The sequence below is a fragment of the Pan paniscus genome, chromosome 10 (assembly GCF_029289425.2).
Source record: "Pan paniscus chromosome 10, NHGRI_mPanPan1-v2.0_pri, whole genome shotgun sequence".
NCBI lineage: Eukaryota > Metazoa > Chordata > Mammalia > Primates > Hominidae > Pan > Pan paniscus.
The window spans coordinates 79,287,597-79,306,313 of NC_073259.2; the positions used below are offsets into that span (position 1 = coordinate 79,287,597).

Here is an 18,717-nt window from a genome sequence, read left to right on the forward strand (position 1 = left end):
ATAAAAGAACAGTCAATAAAAAACATAAACAAGGAGAATTACATCAAACTAAAAAGTTTCTGCACAGAAAAGGTAACAATCAACAGAGTGAAAAGGTAATATGACACGGGATAAATATTTGAAAACTTTATATATAAGGAGGTTAATATCCAAAAAATATAAGGATATTTTACAACTCAAGAGTAAATAACCTAATAACCTGATTTTAAAAAATGAACAGGCTGAGCATGGTGGCTCACACTTGTAATCCCAGCACTTTGGGAAGCTGAGGTGGGCAGATCACCTGAGGTCAGGAGTTTGAGACCAACCTGACCAACATGGGAAAACCCCATCTCTACTAAAAATACAAAAATTAGCCAGGCATGGTGGCCCGTGCCTGTAATCCCAGCTACTTGGGAGGCTGAGGTAGGAGAATCGCTTGAACCGAGGAGGCAGAGGTTGCAGTGAGCCGAGTCACGCCACTGCACTCCAGCCTGGGCAACAGAGAGAAACTCCGATTCAAAAAATATATAAATAAGTAATAAATAAATAAATAAATAGATGGAATGAACAAAGAACTTAGATGTTTCTCCAAAGGAGACACACAAATGGCAAACGGGTATATGAAAAGATGCTCAATATCAGGGAAATGCAAATCAAAACCACAATGAGATATCAGCTCATACCTGTCAAGATGGTTATTACCAAAAGAAAACAAAACAAAATAAGAGACATCAAGTGTTTGTAACAACGTGGAGAAATTGGAACCCTTGCACATTGTTGATGGGTATGCAAAATGGTACAGCTGCTACGGAAGACAGTATGGACATTCCTCAAAAAGTTAAAAATGGAACCACCATATAGTCCAGCAATCCCACTTCTGGGCATTTATCCAAAAGAACTGAAATCAGGATCCTGAAGAGGTATGAGCACTCCTTTGTTCATTACTGTACTAATCATAATAACCAAAATGTGGAAACAACTTCAATGCCCATCCACAGATGAATGGACACAGAGACTGTGGTATATACACATAATGGAATACTGTTCGGCCTTAAAATAAAGGAAATTCTGCAATATGCAACCGCATGACTAAACCTTGAGGACATTATGCCAAGTAAAATAAGCCAGACACAGAAAGACAAATACTGCACGATTTCACTTATGTGTGGTATTTAAAATAGTCAAATTCATAAAAATCAAAAAGTACAATGGTGATTAGCAGGAGGTAGAAGAAGAGCAAGTGAGGTCTTACTAATAAATGGGCATACAGTTTCAGTTAAGCAAGATGAATAATCTCTAGAGTTCTTCTGTGTAACATTGTACCTATAGTCAAAAATAACATATTGTACACTTAAAACTTTATTAAAAGAGTAGATCTTATGTTAAATGTTCTTACCACAAAAAATTAAAAATTTTTGAAAGAACACTAACAGCTTGCTATACCTAGTTACTTAACCTAGCATGAATCATAATGTTTTTTGATAACTGTTTAATGTTCTGATTCTGCTGACATACTGTAGAAACCACACGAGAACAGGGATTGTATCTGCCTTTGTTGAAAACTGTATCCTCAGCTACTAGCACTGAGCTTAACAAAACATAAGTGCTCTATAGACTGTAGCTGAATGAATGAGTAAGGCAAACAAACAAAAAAGAGGGCACAACCAGTTGGGGAGGAGGAGTATTTGATGTCAATACAATAGACCAAGAGTGATTTCTTTATTAGCTAAAAACTCAAGCAAATAAGCAAAACATCCAGTACACAAATAAGCAAAGGACAAGAAAAGTATTTCACAAAAGTGGAAATAGGGCTCACTAAAAAATATATGGACAACTATTTAGCCCCACTTTAGTCAAATACCCTCTTCATGTAAAATGATTTTCAGATTTAATTTTGTTTTCTACTACAAGGCAATACTAGCAGCTTAACAAGGGTGTGGGGAAAGGATAAAAAAAGTCACAATTTCTGTGGGTAGTGCAAATTGGTCCAAATATTTTTAAACATATTAGTTAATATGTAATCTTAATCGTTTAACCAACACAACTGGTAAATTTCAATTTTTAAAAAAATATTCAATAGAATATACTATGTAAAATATGATGTATCCTCTGGTTATATCATATAATTTTTATGAGGATGATTAAGAAGCAATAGAAAAATATGCTTATCATATGTGAAAAAATAAGAAATATAAAATTTTAAAGACTGTATCATTAATTATATAAAAAGCTATAAATAGGTAGTTTTGAAGTCTTTGGGGAAAAACATTTTTAAAAACTATGAAGAGGGAAAAGAGCCGAAAACATTTTTAACTAACAGTCAAAACTACTTAGTTAATTCAATGAAAACAGAACTTGTGCCTGAATTATCTTTAAATTTCCACTTTGCTTTTTATGTGAGCTGGTCTAATCATTATACCTCTCTTATAAAGAAATAAAAATACTTTCCATTGCCTTTACTTTTGCTATTTTGATAGGTGTTTTGGGAGGAATTAGAAAAAGGAATAGTCACAATGACTCAAAACCATGCCATGTATGTGTGTTTCCTTTGTTTGCATGTTATCCTTATTATTCTTAAGAGGATACTAACTCAAATTCTTTTGGAATAGCCAGTATCATAAAAACATCAAGTGTGTTTCTTACAAACCATTCCTATAATTCATAAAGAAAGAATTTAATAGTTGGAAATGTGTGTGTTGTTAATATAGTATAAAACAGGTTATTGCTTATCCCCAAGTAAATGCATACTACAGATTGATAGGAAACTTAGCTACCAAATTACAAAACCATAGAAAAATCTCAAAATGCAATTTCAAAGGAAGCAATTTTGTAAAAGCAGACATCAAGATGGAATTCATCATGCAAGGGATTTAATGGGGGAAACACCTGCAGGAGAAAATAAATGAAGAAGTAACCAGAAGAAGCTTGGAGAGCTGTTAGACCATGCAGGTCTAACTCCAGTGAAGGAAGGAGAGAAGGATGAAAGCTTAAGTAGGAAACCTCTTAGACTGCAATGCAATCCTAAGGAAGTTCAGCAAAGTTGCTGAGGAGTCCTTGAGCCAAAGTCTCCCACCGGAGGAATCCTTTGCCTCCCAAGAATGGCCTTGCCTTAGTATTTCTACCATGTTCAGTCACAGACTTGCAGTAGCCCCTTGTAAGTGTGGCCTCTCTATAAATATAGTGTTGGATTCGGAGTGCAGCAGGTGGGACCATCAGTTAATTATGCCCTCTGAAACAGTTTGCCGTAAGAGGCTCTTTTCCATGGCTGCCACAGGCATTAATATTTAACTACATTCAGAACTGAGCATCTTATTTTACAATAGAGAAATTATTTCAATGTTTTCTCAAAGTAGTCACTGTTTTTGGTGGAATTTGTTTTCTTAAAACTTTAAGAGGCATCTGTCACTTCTCAGCAATGTAGAACAGTATGCAAGATAAACATCTCATGACAACATCCCAGGTGATAACTAGAAAAGTTGTATTTCCATTGTTTTGATGGTGAAACTGAAGCATAGATAAGCTAAAGGAATTACCAAAGTTAACAATAAGTAAATGATACCAGAACCCAAATCACTGTTGTTTCAGTATAAGAAAGCTCCTTCTCTTTTATATTCATATAAATATAAATATAAGAGAAATTTCAGGGTGTTAGCATAGATACCATGCAAACACCCAGAACCAAATGGTGATCTAGATCACTGTTATACATTACAAGAGAGGAGACTACACAGTTAAATGCATTTATTTCAGAACTAGGTTAAAAGACCCAGCTGTCTAGTCATAAACTTCCCTGTGAGACACTTAAATTTTCATTAATTATTTCATTTTCTGCCCCAGAAAATTAAAGAAAAATATTAAGGTTTTCCTAAATAAGTCTTGAGAATATATGCTCAATTCTGGGCTTCAACCAACGTATAGAAACCTAATGTTCTTCTGGCCAGTAGCTACAAAGAGGTTAATTGATGCCTTTAAAAGAACTCCTAGCTTCAAATATTCTGACTCACATGGAAAACAATTTCCTCTATTTAATTCTATACATGGAATGGTGTGTTTTTGAATAATTTACACCTTAAAAATGAATATTTTCTCTGGCCAACTGTCATGAGAATGGTTCCTTGTACTTTATTAAGTCAAATTTTGAAGCAAGCAAATTGATGACCTTTGAAAGCTGAATTAAGTTATTAATGCAAAATTATTACAACTTTCTTCATGATGATCTATTGGTCTAAAATAACTTGTTTCTGCTCAAGAAGTGGTTGACAGTTGAACGATGCTTATATACTTTTAAATACATCCTGCATAAAACATGAAGAAAGAATTTTATTTTCCAAAGAGTGAGCACATGTCTGTCCAACATAAGTCTCCTCAGAGCCAACTCTAACCTTATCATCTCCTCTAGTGGCTGCTCTTAGTTCCAGACTTCTGGATTTGAAAATTTTTCGGGATCCTGTGAATATTATATAGCAAAATTTGGGGGATGGACGGAAGGGTGTGGATACTAAACTTACTAAAAACATTCTCAAGGTACCCCTGGAATAAGGTACAAAGTTAATTTGTCTTGGATTTTTAAAAATTATCTTGAACAATCCATGAATTTGGTTAGCCAGCTACATGTATTCAAAATGATGAGCTTCATTAGTCATATTCACTCAGGTACATTATATTTCTAAAAAAACAAAAGAAAATTCATTGCCATAGAAAGTTGCTGTTTTCTCAGACTTAGAAAAGTGAAATCCCCTGTTTATTTATAACAACATTTATAGCAGTCCAAGTTTTAGAGACCATCATCGCCAGATTTTAAGTTGAGCCTGAAACAGCCTACCTCAAAGACCTCTCTTGGGTGGCTTAGTAATTTTATCTTTTTCTACTCAGGCCATCTACATAGTTACGCAGAATAAACTCACATCATTTCTTTTGCACATTTGGCTTCACTCCTTTGGGGCAAATTTATTCCTTGAATAAAACAGAATTGTAATGGGTGTCTGAGATACTTGATGATTTAAAAGGAAACAAAATATACATTCCATGTTCAACATGCATTAGGTCATTGGCATTTTTGCATAATGATTTCATAAAAATAAAGCCATGTGCGGGACTGAAAATAAATTTATTTAAGTTCCACTCAGTAAAAAAGCATTCAAGGAAGTAATTCAAAGAGTTTAAAATAATTATTTTCATTTTCCAGTCAAAATTACTCAAATGTATTAGAATTCGAAATCAAACAAGGGTAAAACAGTCAGAGAATCTTGACGTTTGAAAGAACCTAAGAGCCTGTCTTAATTCAGACAGTTTTAGATGTGTGTAATAAGGAACCAAATTGACATTGCTTTAAGCAAGACAGAAAATAAGTTTTCTCTTGTGCAATACTGCAGAAGAAGGCCAACTTTGCTAACAAGGATGCTGTGCTCCATTGGGTCATCCAGGGACCCAGGATCCTATCATATCGCTCTGCATCACTAGTCCACAAAATCCAGGATTGCTCATCACTTCATTCCTGTATCAGGCACACTCTAAATATTGCACATATCACTTCAGCTCATATCCCACAGCCGAAGGGATATGATGCAAAGGATGCAAAGGAGGCTGAGAGATGTATTGTTTATTCTAAACAGTTATGTGGCTAAGAAAGAAAGGCATACAATATTTCAGAGGATAAGTAAAAGTCTGTGCCCTATCGGTCATTTTAGATCTTACTACATAAAACAAATTTAAAAAAAAACCCTATCCATGGTTGCTTCATTCCCCATGAGGTTTCTCTAATGACTAGCACTCTATAAAACACATTTAGAAACAACTACTCAAGACCAGGATAGGAAACTAAAATGTCTTAAAGGGTCAGGCAGGTAAAGTGAATAAATGCAGCAAGTTGGGTGGGACCTGTGACAGGCAGCAGGACAATCTAAAGAGAACATTCCCAGGTAGGTCTAAAGGGGTCTGCTGCACTCTGTACCATTAATTGCTGCTTTGCAGAATTCTGAGTCCTGAGTTACCAGATATTTCAATTTTTCAAGAGAAGCCAGAAATCTGTATTTTAGTGAAATCTCCTAGTAACCAGCATCATCCTGATACCAAAGCCGGGCAGAGATACAACCAAAAAAGAGAATTTTAGACCAATATCCTTGATGAACATTGATGCAAAAGTCCTCAATAAAATACTGGCAAACTGAATCCAGCAGCACATCGAAAAGCTTATCCACCATGATCAAGTGGGCTTCATCCCTGGGATGCAAGGCTGGTTCAATATATGCAAATCAATAAATGTAATCCAGCATATAAACAGAAACAAAGACAAAAACCACATGATTATCTCAATAGATGCAGAAAAGGCCTTTGACAAAATTCAACAACCTTCATGCTAAAAACTCTCAATAAATTAGGTATTGATGGGACATATCTCAAAATAATAAGAGCTACCTATGACAAACCCACAGCCAATATCATACTGAATGGGCAAAAACTGGAAGCATTCCCTTTGAAAACTGGCACAAGACAGGGATGCCCTCTCTCACCACTCCTATTCAGCATAGTGTTGGAAGTTCTGGCCAGGGCAATTAGGCAGGAGAAGGAAATAAAGGGTATTCAATTAGGAAAAGAGGAAGTCAAATTGTCCCTGTTTAGATGACATGATTGTACATCTAGAAAACCCGATTGTCTCAGCCCAAAATCTCCTTAAGCTGATAAGCAACTTCAGCAAAGTCTCAGGATACAAAATCAATGTCCAAAAATCACAAGCGTTATTATACACCAATAACAGACAAACAGAGAGCCAAATCATGAGTGAACTCCCATTCACAATTGCTTCAAAGAGAATAAAATACCTAGGAATCCAACTTACAAGGGACATGAAGGACCTCTTCAAGGAGAACTACAAACCACTGCTCAATGAAATAAAAGAGGATACAAACAAATGGAAGAACATTCCATGCTCATGGGTAGGAAGAATCAATATTGTGAAAATGGCCATACTGCCCAAGGTAATTTATAGATTCAATGCCATCCCCATCAAGCTACCAATGACTCTTCACAGAACTGGAAAAAGCTACTTTAAAGTTCATATGGAACCAAAAAAGAGCCTGCATCGCCAAGTCAATCCTAAGCCAAAAGAACAAAGCTGGAGGCATCATGCTACCTGACTTCAAACTATACTACAAGGCTACAGTAACCAAAACAGCATAGTACTGGTACCCAAACAGAGATATAGATCAATGGAACAGAACACAGCCCTCAGAAATAACGCCACATATCTACAACTATCTGATCTTTGACAAACCTGACAAAAATAAGCAATGGGGAAAGGATTCCCTATTTAATAAATGGTGCTGGGAAAACTGGCTAGCCATATATAGAAAGCTGAAACTCGATCCCTTCCTTACACCTTATACAAAAATTAATTCAAGATGGATTAAAGACTTAAATGTTAGACCTAAAACCATAAAAATCCTAGAAGAAAACCTAGGCATTACCATTCAGGACACAGGCATGGGCAAGGACTTCATGTCTAAAACACCAAAAGCAATGGCAACAAAAGCCAAAATTGACAAATGGGATCTAATTAAACTAAAGAGCTTCTGCACAGCAAAAGAAACTACCATCAGAGTGAACAGGCAACCTACAAAATGGGAGAAAATTTTCGCAACCTACCCATCTGACAAAGGGCTAATATCCAGAATCTACAATGAACTCAAACAAATTTACAAGAAAAAAACAAACAACCCCATCAAAATGTGGGCGAAGGACATGAACAGACACTTCTCAAAAGAAGACATCTATGCAGCCAAAAAACACATGAAAAAATGCTCATCATCACTGGCCATCAGAGAAATGCAAATCGAAACCACAATGAGCTACCATCTCACACCAGTTAGAATGGCAATCATTAAAAAGTCAGGAAACAGGTGCTGGAGAGGATGTGGAGAAATAGGGACACTTTTACACTGTTGGTGGGACTGTAAACTAGTTCAACCATTGTGGAAGTCAGTGTGGCGATTCCTCAGGGATCTAGAACTAGAAATACCATTTGACCCAGCCATCCCATTACTGGGTATATACCCAAAGGACTATAAATCATGCTGCTATAAAGACACATGCACACGTGTGTTTACTGTGGCACTATTCACAATAGCAAAGACTTGGAACCAACCCAAATGTCCAACAATGATAGACTGGATTAAGAAAATGTGGCACATATACACCATGGAATACTATGCAGCCATAAAAAAGGATGAGTTCATGTCCTTTGTAGGGACATGGATGAAATTGGAAATCATCATTCTCAGTAAACTATCGCAAGGACTGAAAACCAAACACTGCATGTTCTCACTCATAGGTGGGAATTGAACAATGAGAACACGTGGACACAGGAAGGGGAACATCAAACACCGGGGCCTGTTGTGGGGTGGGGGCAGGGGGGAGGGATAGCATTAGGAGACATACCTAATGCTAAATGATGAGTTAATGGGTGCAGCACACCAGCATGGCACATGTATACATATGTAACTAACCTGCACATTGTGCACATGTACCCTAAAACTTAAAGTATAATAATAATAAAAATATATATTTTTTTTAAAAAAAAGAAATCTCCTAGTAACCAATTAGTTAAAACATCTTATAATATTGTAAAGGACAGAAACACATCTACAGGCCAGATTTACTCCAGGGTCACTCAATGCAATGTGTAATCTTCTGGGCCAATCATTTTATTTTCTAGACAAAGAAACAGATACCTAGAGTGGTCAAATGACTAGCCCCCAGTCACATAGCTAGCCACACCTGGTTAGTTGTTTTGTCTTTCAGTTCAATATTTCTTACGTTAGACAATCATAAATTATCAGTATGAAGTTCAGAATAAGCAAATAAAAATTATTTAAAAGTAATCTAATTCTATGCTATAATTTAGTGTTCAGCTTTGAAATGAAATAGTTGACAACAGATCAAGTGTGTGTTCCATGTCGAATTCCCTCCGAATCCCATAACTGAGAGTGAGCTCTGTTCTATTTTCTACCCTCCTGACTTGTATTTGCCAGAGACCCAGCTGCCTGATCAGTAACACATGAGGCCGGGAAGCGTCAAAGGATATCACTGGCTACGACCCAGGAGCCAATCTTTCCTTTCTCCAGCATGGACCATTTAATTGCATACTCATATCATATCAGTGGCAGATTCATTGCAAAACACATTTTTCACTTTTATATGTATTTTTTCTGTATGTTGTAAAGTTATATGGTTAAAATATTTTTGGCTGAAAATTTTAACTATATAAAATGGATAGCATTTACTTTCTAAACGCCTGAGTTGAAATAAATTGTTCATGGATTAGTTATTAATATATGGTACTTGCATGTGCTGTTTTATCAACATTTCTATTCTTTAGAAGCTTCTTGCAGAATAATTTTATGCTAAAGTTTTTGAGCCCAGCATGGGAAAATACCTTATACCTTATTTCTAGGTTATGGTGAAATATTTTGAGTCTAAACATTAGATAAAGAGCTGGGCTTATTTTCTAATTTTTTAAAAAAACTTTTGTTTTGATCAATCTTTCCAACACTTAAGTAGATTTTGTTCTGGTCTAGTGAATGTTATCCTAAACATATAGCAAGAGGAAAGGCTGAAAATATTAGTGTATACTCATATAATAATTCAAAAAGATAGTTTTCAAATTTGAATTTGCTTTAATTTAAAATATTTAATCTCTCTCTCTCTCTCTTTCTGTCTCCCCCTCCTCTTTCTCTCTTTAAACCAGAGGTTTTGGTGATTTCTGTGACACTAGCAGTGGGAAAAATTAATGCCTATAGGGGGCCAGCCTCAAAATGAGTTAAGAGGTGGGTTTGGTTTGGCTGAAAAAAATATAAAATGCTTCCACTCTCTATTTCTAATGTCTTAAATCATTATATTTTATTAATAGAATGAATTAGATCACATGGAACAATTCTAACTTCACCATTAGGAAAACACAGATACAAATGAACATGTAAAGCTGCTATTTCCTGATCACTTTCTGAAGTCTTATCTTTTTTCTCTTCTTTCTTTATTCTTCATTCTCTTTCTCTCTTCTGTTTGTTTCCATCACAGTTCCTTGTTTAATCTTTTAATTTTCCTTTAACATTCTCTCTAGTCCTCCAGTAATGAATACTGTCAGTGTATTCCTATACAGGTTGGTGTAAATCATTTATCAATTCTATTTTATTACAAATTTACCAAATATGTATATAAGTATGTCCCTTTAGAAAAAAATTGGCAAATCATTTAATAATTGCATTGAAGACAAAAACAATCCTTTGTAAGTTTAACTGAAAGCTGCCTTCTAATATACCACCCTTAATACCCAACATATGAGATGTGGTATTGATAAAAAGTTTCACACTTATTAATACACTTGAGAGGATATTTGTTTTAGAACCATATTAATTCATTTACACTTTCTTTCCTCCAGTTGTTTATCTGTAAAATAAAAAGGTCAGAGTAGAAAATATTTTTCTAAAGTCCTGTAGCTCTAAAAATCTGATTCTGTTTGTCTTTCTGATGACACAGTTAAGCGTTGTTTTTGAGCACCATCCCCTCAACCAAAGGAACAAAAAAGATGCATTAAAATATACTAAACTTTTGCAAATGCTGATCTTTTTCCAGGCACCTTTATCTTCTTTTTATTGACACATAATATTTGTACATATTTATGGGGCATATGTGATATTTTATTATATACATAGAATGTGTAATGATCAAGTAAATCAGGGTACTTGGGGTATCCATTACCTTGAGTAGTTACCATTTGTATGTGTTGGGGATGCTTCAGATTCTCTCTTCTAGCCATTTTGAAATATACCATACATTTTTGTTAACTATAGTCATCCTACTCTGCTATCAAACATAGCAGAGTATTTTAACTTATTTCTTGTATCTAACTTATTTTAACGTATTTCTTTTGTCTAACTGCATGTTTGTACCCATTAATCAAATTCTCTTTATCTCCAACCACCAGCTTCACCTCCTAGTCTCTGTTATCTATCATCTTCTACTCTATGCCTTTATGCTTCCACATGTAAGTGAGAAAACTCAATATTTGTTTTTCTGCAGGCAACTTTATCTTTAACCTAAGTAAAAAGCATTCCATTTCCACTACATTTATGGTAAAGTCTTTTGTCTTCTTAAAATTTGACCCTTTTCTTTCCTCTGCTAAAGAGAACAGCCTTGCTTGGCTAATGTACAGGTGGTAATTTTGCTTGCATTAAACAGGGAGCAAAGATAGAAATACAATAGAAAGATAAAACCTTAAGCAACAGGAGTTAGAGAAGAAAGTTTACCTAGCATTATGGCAAGAAAAAAAAATTATTCACCAAACACAGCCAAGGGCAAATGTGGTTTCAGCCCATCCCTGTGGATCATTTCACACAAACAATGTTGAATCACGGTCTTGATTTAAATGAATAATTAAACCAAATGAAGTACAGACCCACCCAAATGAAGGGGATCTTAACTTTCCTTGCCTCATTTTCACCCACCACCTTCCTCAATAACAAGCTGGATGCCAAAGCTCAGGAGTAAACGAGGATGAAAAGTAGTTATCAACTCAGTGAAAATAGATTTGATCTTCTGGTTTAATTTTCTGGTTCGATCTTATTTTGCTTACTGCAGCATTCTTCTTTTTTTAAGAATGCAGTTAAACTGAGGTAGTTCAATTTACCAATTATGTGAAAAATTAGTATGTGAAGGAAGCAATAGAAAAAAACATTGAGAGCACTGTGTGTGTCACTTAACCATAGGAATACATCCTGAGAAATGTATTGTTAAGTGAGCTCCTCATCATGTGAACATGGTAGAGTCACTTCCACAAACCTAGATGGCATAACTTACCACACACCTAAGCTATATGGCATAGCCTATTTCTCCTAGGATACAAGCCTGTACAGCATGTTATTATAGCGAATACGGTTAAGTTACCATAACACATAAGTATTTGTGTATCTGAACATAGAAAAAGGTAAAAATACAGTATTAATGATTTTTTAAAATGGCACACCTGTATAGGACACCTACCATGAATGGAGCCTGCAGGATTGAAAGTTGCTCTGGGTGAGTCAGTGAGTGAGTGGAGTGAATGTGAAGGCCTAGGACACTACTGCATACTACTATAGACTTTATAAACACTGTACACTGAGGCTATGCTAAATCTATTTTTTTAGTTGTATTTCTTCAATAATAAATTAACCTAGTCTTGCTATAACGTTTTTACTTTAAAAGCTTTTTAATTTTTAAAAACTTTTTGGCTCTTTAGTAGTAACACTTAGCTTAAAACACACACATTGTATAGCTGTACAAAAACAGTTTCTTTACATCCATATTTTATAAGTTGTTCTATTTTTACTTTTTTGCTTTTTAAACTTTCTTGTTAAAAACTAAGATGCAAATGCATACATTAGCCTAGGCCTGTACTATCTTCTCCCTCCACATCTTATCTCACTGGAAGGTCTGCAGTGGCAATAACATGCATGGAGCTGCTGTCTTCTATGATAAAAATGCCTTCTGGAATACCTCTGGACATGACTGATGCTGTTTTACAGTTTTTTATTTTATTTATTTTTAATCCCTTGAGTTTATTGAACATCAATTTTAGTACATTTTCTTTTGAAGCATCTTCTCGTACGTGTTACTCTTATTCATTTCCACCGCTACCACCCTGGTTCATGTTTTCATCATTTAAGTTTATATAAGCAGGTTATGGAGCTGTCTTAATCCAATTAGATACAAAAAGAAAAAAATATCCTTTATTTTTCATCTGCTACTTACTGTCTTAAACACACTCTTTTGACTTTCCTTCCCTCAATTCTTTTTTAAAAATTTTATTTTATTTTATTTTATTTTAAGTTACAGGATGCATGTGCAGGAGGTGCAGGTTTGTTACACAAGTAAATGTGTGCCATGGTGGTTTGCTGCACCTATCAAGCCGTCACCTAGGTATTAAGCCCCACATGCATTAGCTATTTATCCTCATACTCTCCCTCCTCCCTGCTCTTCAACAGGCCATTGACCTAGCAATCCCATTACTGGGTATATACCCAAAGGAATATAAATCATACTGTTATAAAGCTACATGTATACATATGTTCACTGCAGCACTATTCATAATAGCAAAGACATGGAATCAACCCAAATGCCCACCATTGATAGACGGGATAAAGAAAGTATGGTGCATATACACCATGGAATACTATACAGCCATAAAAAGGAATGAGATTATGTCTTTGCAGGGACACGAATGGAGCTGGAAGTCATTATCCTTAGCAAACTAACACAGGAACAGAAAACCAAACACCGTATGTTCTCACTTATAAGTGGGAGCTGAGCAATGAGACATGGACACAGGGAGGGAAACGACCTTTTTTATAAGTATAAGGAGTACCCTCTAAAATAATGATAAAGAGTATAGTAGATACATAAACCAATAACATAGCCATTTATTATCATTATGAAGTACTATGAAGTACACATAATTGCATCTGCTGTACTTTTATATGACTGGCAGTGCAGTAGATTTGTTTACACCAGCATCATCACAAACACATGGGTGATGCGTTGCACTATGATGTTGCAATGGCCACAATGTCTCTAGACAATAGGACTTTCTCAGCTGCATTATAATTTTATGGTACCATCACTGTACATGCAGTCCATCTTTGACCAAAACATTGTTATGTGGCACATAGCTGTACTTTCAGGGGCAGAGAGTTAAGCAAGAGAAAGAAATAAAAGAAAAAATAATGTAATAATGGGCAGTAAGTGCCTTAGTTCATTTCATGCTGCTATAACAGAATACCAGAGATGGGTAATTTATAAAGAACAGAAATTTATTTCATACAGTTCTGGAAGCTGGGAAGTCCAAGATCATGGCACCAGCAGATTTGGTAGTTCTAAGGGCCCAGTCTCTGTTTCTAAGTTGGTGCCTTGAACTCTACAGCCTCTGGGGGGAAGGAACACTGTTTCTCACATGGCAGAAAAATGGAAGAGCAAAGAAAAAGAAGCCACTCCTGAAATTCTTTTGTTTTAAGGCATCAAATCTGTCAATCAGGGCAGAGCCCTCATGGACTAATCACTTCTTAAAGGTCCCACTTCTTAATATTGTTAAAATAGCCAATAGATTTCATCATGAGATTTTGAGGGGACTAACATTCAATTCAGCAATAAACAAGAAAAGGGATTCTCTGTCTCTCTCTCTTCCTATGTATCTCCCCATTCCCCCCTTTCTTTATCTCTCCCGCTCTCCTTCCCTCTCTTTCTATCTCCTTGACTTTGCAGCTTCTAAACTCTCTCTCCTCTACTTAGGAACCTATTCCTTGAAGAGCCATTCTTGTTCTTCTGCTCTTTACTTAGGACTCTTAGTGTTGTGTAAGTTGGGAAGGGGAGTGGGGTAGATTTACAAAGTAGTATATTCTCCACTAAATTGCTCTAATTCCTAACTGACTTCTCTACCATGAACTTGGCCCCTCACCAATCTATCCTCCACATCACTGCCAGAAAAATCATTCTAAAATGCAAAAATAATCACCTCATGACCATGCTTGAAGTCTTTTGAAATGACTCCTTAAGGTGTATGGATGCTGTTATCTAAATTAGCTGAGCTCAAAGATCATCACTCCATCTCCAACTACCCTAAAATACTTATAATTTCCCAAATATCTCATACAGGGTTCATACTAAGTGCCTTAGCACAGATTCCTCTGCATCTGGCTATTTTCTGACCATCCTTAAAGATTGACTTTGAGCCATCCTCCTCCAGGAAGCTTTCTCCTACCCGTATGATTTAGTGATCTCTGCTCAACATGTGTCACAGCAAATCTTACATGTAAGTATCATTATTAGATTTATTTGTCTGTCTTCTACTCACATACAAGACTGTGAGCAGGGCAGCAGAGTGTTAGCAATAAGGTAGGCATTAGGTGTTGGGGGATGCTAACACATAGCATTAAAATGTAGATGCTCCGCCTTCATCACATACCAGTTGTATATAGTATGCACCTAACGGTCACATCACTTCACATCCTACACCTCAGTTTCCTCATCTGTAACACTGAAAAAGGCTGGCATATAGAAAACACTTGAGATATATTATCTCGTATAATCCACTCAATGATATCTTTTTAGTATCTCTAACCAATCCATGTTTATATCTATAGCTATATCTACATCTATACCTTTGTATTTGTCTAGAGAATAATAGAACCTAGACCCTGTTGTGACTCTTAATATAGTCACATCTAAAGGCTACTCCCCCAGTAGGGCTCTACCGTCTCAGAAATGTGCTCCAGAAGCCAGTTATAGATAAATATGCCAAATACTCTTTAAATTAAACATCTTCAATAGACACATTAGGATGTCACAGAATCTAAAAAAGACCTCAAGCCAAATTTTTTATTTTATTCAACCAGAACACACTATATACTCCTTCCTTGAGATGGTCTTAGTTTATGCCTTTACTTCTGGCATAATGATTAATAGTATCCCTTTTCACTTTCAAACATGTCCTGATTTGGACAATTAATTATATAACCATTCTATTTATGGCTCATGCTGATTCTGATTGGTCATAGGTCATAGTGTTTTCTTCTGATTGGTCAGTGTCTGTGCAACACCAGTTGTTAAATATTTTTAAATAATTTATATGCCTGTGAGATAACTGAGGCATGGAAACATGACATGATTTTTTTTGTAAAATAATTCATTCCTATAAAATGAATTGAATTCAAATTCATTAAATCCTTAGGATAAGAAAAGTGAGAAGAACAAGACAAAAGAGAACCTACTTCACCCTCTAAGGACTGACCTGAAAACAGAAAAAAAGACATGGGCAATTTTGATTCTCACTGGCAATACCTTCCTCATTCCCACCCTTTCCACCTAGACTCTCTCTCTTCTTTCTGGTTTCTCTTAGATTCAGTGACTGTTGAGTATATTTGTTCTTTATTACCTCCCTAACCTTACAGGAACTTAAGGTGCTAACCTAGACACCCAGTTGTTCCGTCTGCTGAAAATGGAAACTCAAACTATTGTTTCTTCTTTATAAAAGCACTCTCCATTGATTTGCAGATGATTTAGATAGAACTGTCTTCTACTTGATCAGTCATAGAATTCCTTCAAAGAGTATATATCCTTGAAAGGCAGGGCAAGAACATCAAGTTCTGTACTTAAGCAAGCATTATCCTTGCCATGTCCATAAGGCTGTCCTTCTTAAACTAAAAGGATAATGAGAATTGTACCATACAATCATTTAGTGAAGAGAAAATGTTTCTGCCAAAGACTTTTCAATGTGAATTAAATTTTCATGTTAAGAAAAGCTATGCCATAAATATAGGATAAAGTGCTTCCCAAGAATCTTGAGGAAGAACCTTTTCCACTTACCCAGGAGGCTTAAGGAGTTAAGATCCAAGATCTAAACAGTAAATCATGGTGTTTATCCCATGATTTCCTACAGATAGAGATAGAGTTGTAGTGGTTCAGGTTGGGGCTTAACAAAGTTATTTTAGTCCCAGTAAAGGTCTACTTATCTTCTGTCTATTTACTGCCACCCATATGAAACATCTTCCAAAAAACATAGTGAAATGTGTAGGAAGTTGAATAGTGATGAATAAACCCAATAAAAACCATAATAATAATCCTTTAGAAGAAACCGCTGTTCTGATTTCTTTTACCATCAGAGTTTTCTGTTCCAGACTTTGATATTAATATAATTATACAACATGTATTATTTTAGGCCACTGAGTGCCACAGAGCTGCTTGTGTTTGGATTTTTTTTGGGGCGGGGGGGGTTCCAATTAACCTATCAAGTTAGACCTACCCAGAGTAGTTTTTGCTTGTCCTCTATTGACCTACTGCTATTTCAACATAAATAGACACAAAAGGTTCATGAGAAAAAGTAAATCCTTTGTTCATGTGTACCTAATACACCAACATATTTTTGTTACTGGAAAAGAATTTCTCAGGTCATTTGGTACATCAAAGATTGATATTTCAAAAAAGCAGAAATGATATAGCTTCAACAGAAGCTCTAAATCATAACCTCTAAATCTCTAAATGAAACTGCCTGGGCCTAAATCTTGGCTCCATCACTTACTCACTTACCTTAAGGTAAGTTACTTCTTTCTCTGCCTGTTACACATCTGTAAAGTGATGAATGTTATAGAACCATCCTCATAGAGCTGCTATGAGGATTAGATCAGTTCATATATAGAAAGCATTTACCACGGTGCCTGGCACAGAGCAAGCACACAGTAATGCTTTAGCTGTTATTACAGATACAAGTAATATGTGAATTTAAACATATCAAACAAACATATTTTACTTTTGTATTATATGAAAGTCACTGTTCCCATGGGACATAAAAACATATCAAAAACAAGAGAAAAGAATACAAAATGTATCTATTATAATTCATTATCTTATGCTAAGTTACCCCTAGAAAGTAGTTTTCTATTGTTAAAAATAGAAAAAAATATAAATATAAAGATGCTTAAACTTTCTACTACCTGCTGCTGTCTACACATCAGGATAGCAGATAAGAATTGACCCATCATTCCGGCGCCACCTTCCAGGTTTTCTAAAGCCTTTGCTCTGGCAATTCAGGCCCAGCCAGAGTGCTTTTCCCAGGGCTACACTCTTGCTTTCATTGTGCTTTTCTGAACACAGTTATGGTGTCCATTTTCCTTGTTATTTCTCCCCCGCCTTTTTTTTGTTTGTTTGTTTGTTTTTGAGACACAGTCTCACTCTGTTGCCCAGGCTGGAGTGCAGTGGCATCATCTCAGCTCACCACAACCTCCATCTCTCAGGTTCAAGCGATTCTCCTGCCTCAGCCTCCCGAGTAGCTGGGACTACAGGTGCATGACACCACACCCAGCTATTTTTTGTGTTTTTAGTAGAGATGGGGTTTCACCATGTTGGCCAGGCTGGTCTTGAACTCCTGGCCTCAGGTCTTCCACCCACCTCAGCCTCCCAAAGTGCTGGGATTACAGGCAAGAGCCACTGCTCCTGGCCTCTCTCTTCTTTTCATATTTTATCTTATTTTCATGGATTTTTACCCTTGCTGTATATAATTCTTAAAATGCATGTCCCAAAATTATGTTGCCATCAGAATTGCATCATAGAAATATCCTTTTAGTTATCCTAGTAGCTAAAAATAAAATAAAAATTTAAAAGCATGTTGAAACACATAGTACCTTCTAGAAGGTTTGTGGTTACAAAGTAAGAATCAGATTGATATCATACACATACTTGAAAATGTTTTTTCATACCGTATGTTTTCCAATCCTTCTGAATGACTGTTCTCTCTTTAATTAATAAAAATACTTCTTGTTTCCCTTTAAGAGACAATTTATCTGCTTCTGCAAAATACAGGCAGGATAAAATTTGTTTAACTCTAATTTTTTTGTCTTCTCTTTATTTAATGTTTTCTATTTAAATATGTTAAAAGCCTAAATAAATATGTTCTCTCTTAAGGTTAAGATTTTTGTTCCTGCAGTAAAGCAATTTTCATAATATTCTGATCATGTGAGCACAAGTTAACAAATTCCTCAATATTCACAAGTTCACTTATCAGGGCAGGTTCACAGTGATTTCATTTATCAGTATTAACTTCTATTTGCTCCCAGAGAAGAATTTTTCACATATGGTTTTTCTAACTCTATTTTGTGTCCCTCTTTTTCATATTTCCATTGCCATATTCTGTTTTATTCAAGCAGCTTAAAACATCAC

At 35.7% G+C, this 18,717-nt stretch overlaps 1 protein-coding gene across 4 annotated transcripts in view; it reads right to left on the reverse strand.

Annotated features, from left to right (window-relative positions):
* The window catches only part of TSPAN8 (tetraspanin 8), a 248,826-nt gene that overhangs the window by 128,896 nt on the left and 101,213 nt on the right, over nt 1-18,717 (reverse strand). For 3 of the 4 annotated variants that reach the window (XM_055095906.2, XM_055095903.2, XM_055095909.3), the window contains one exon: nt 18,258-18,347. The exons of the other annotated variant lie outside the window; for it this stretch is intronic. The gene's annotated coding sequence lies outside the window, so the exon portion shown is untranslated. The remainder of the gene's footprint in view (nt 1-18,257; nt 18,348-18,717) is intronic. 4 annotated transcript variants of the gene reach the window in all.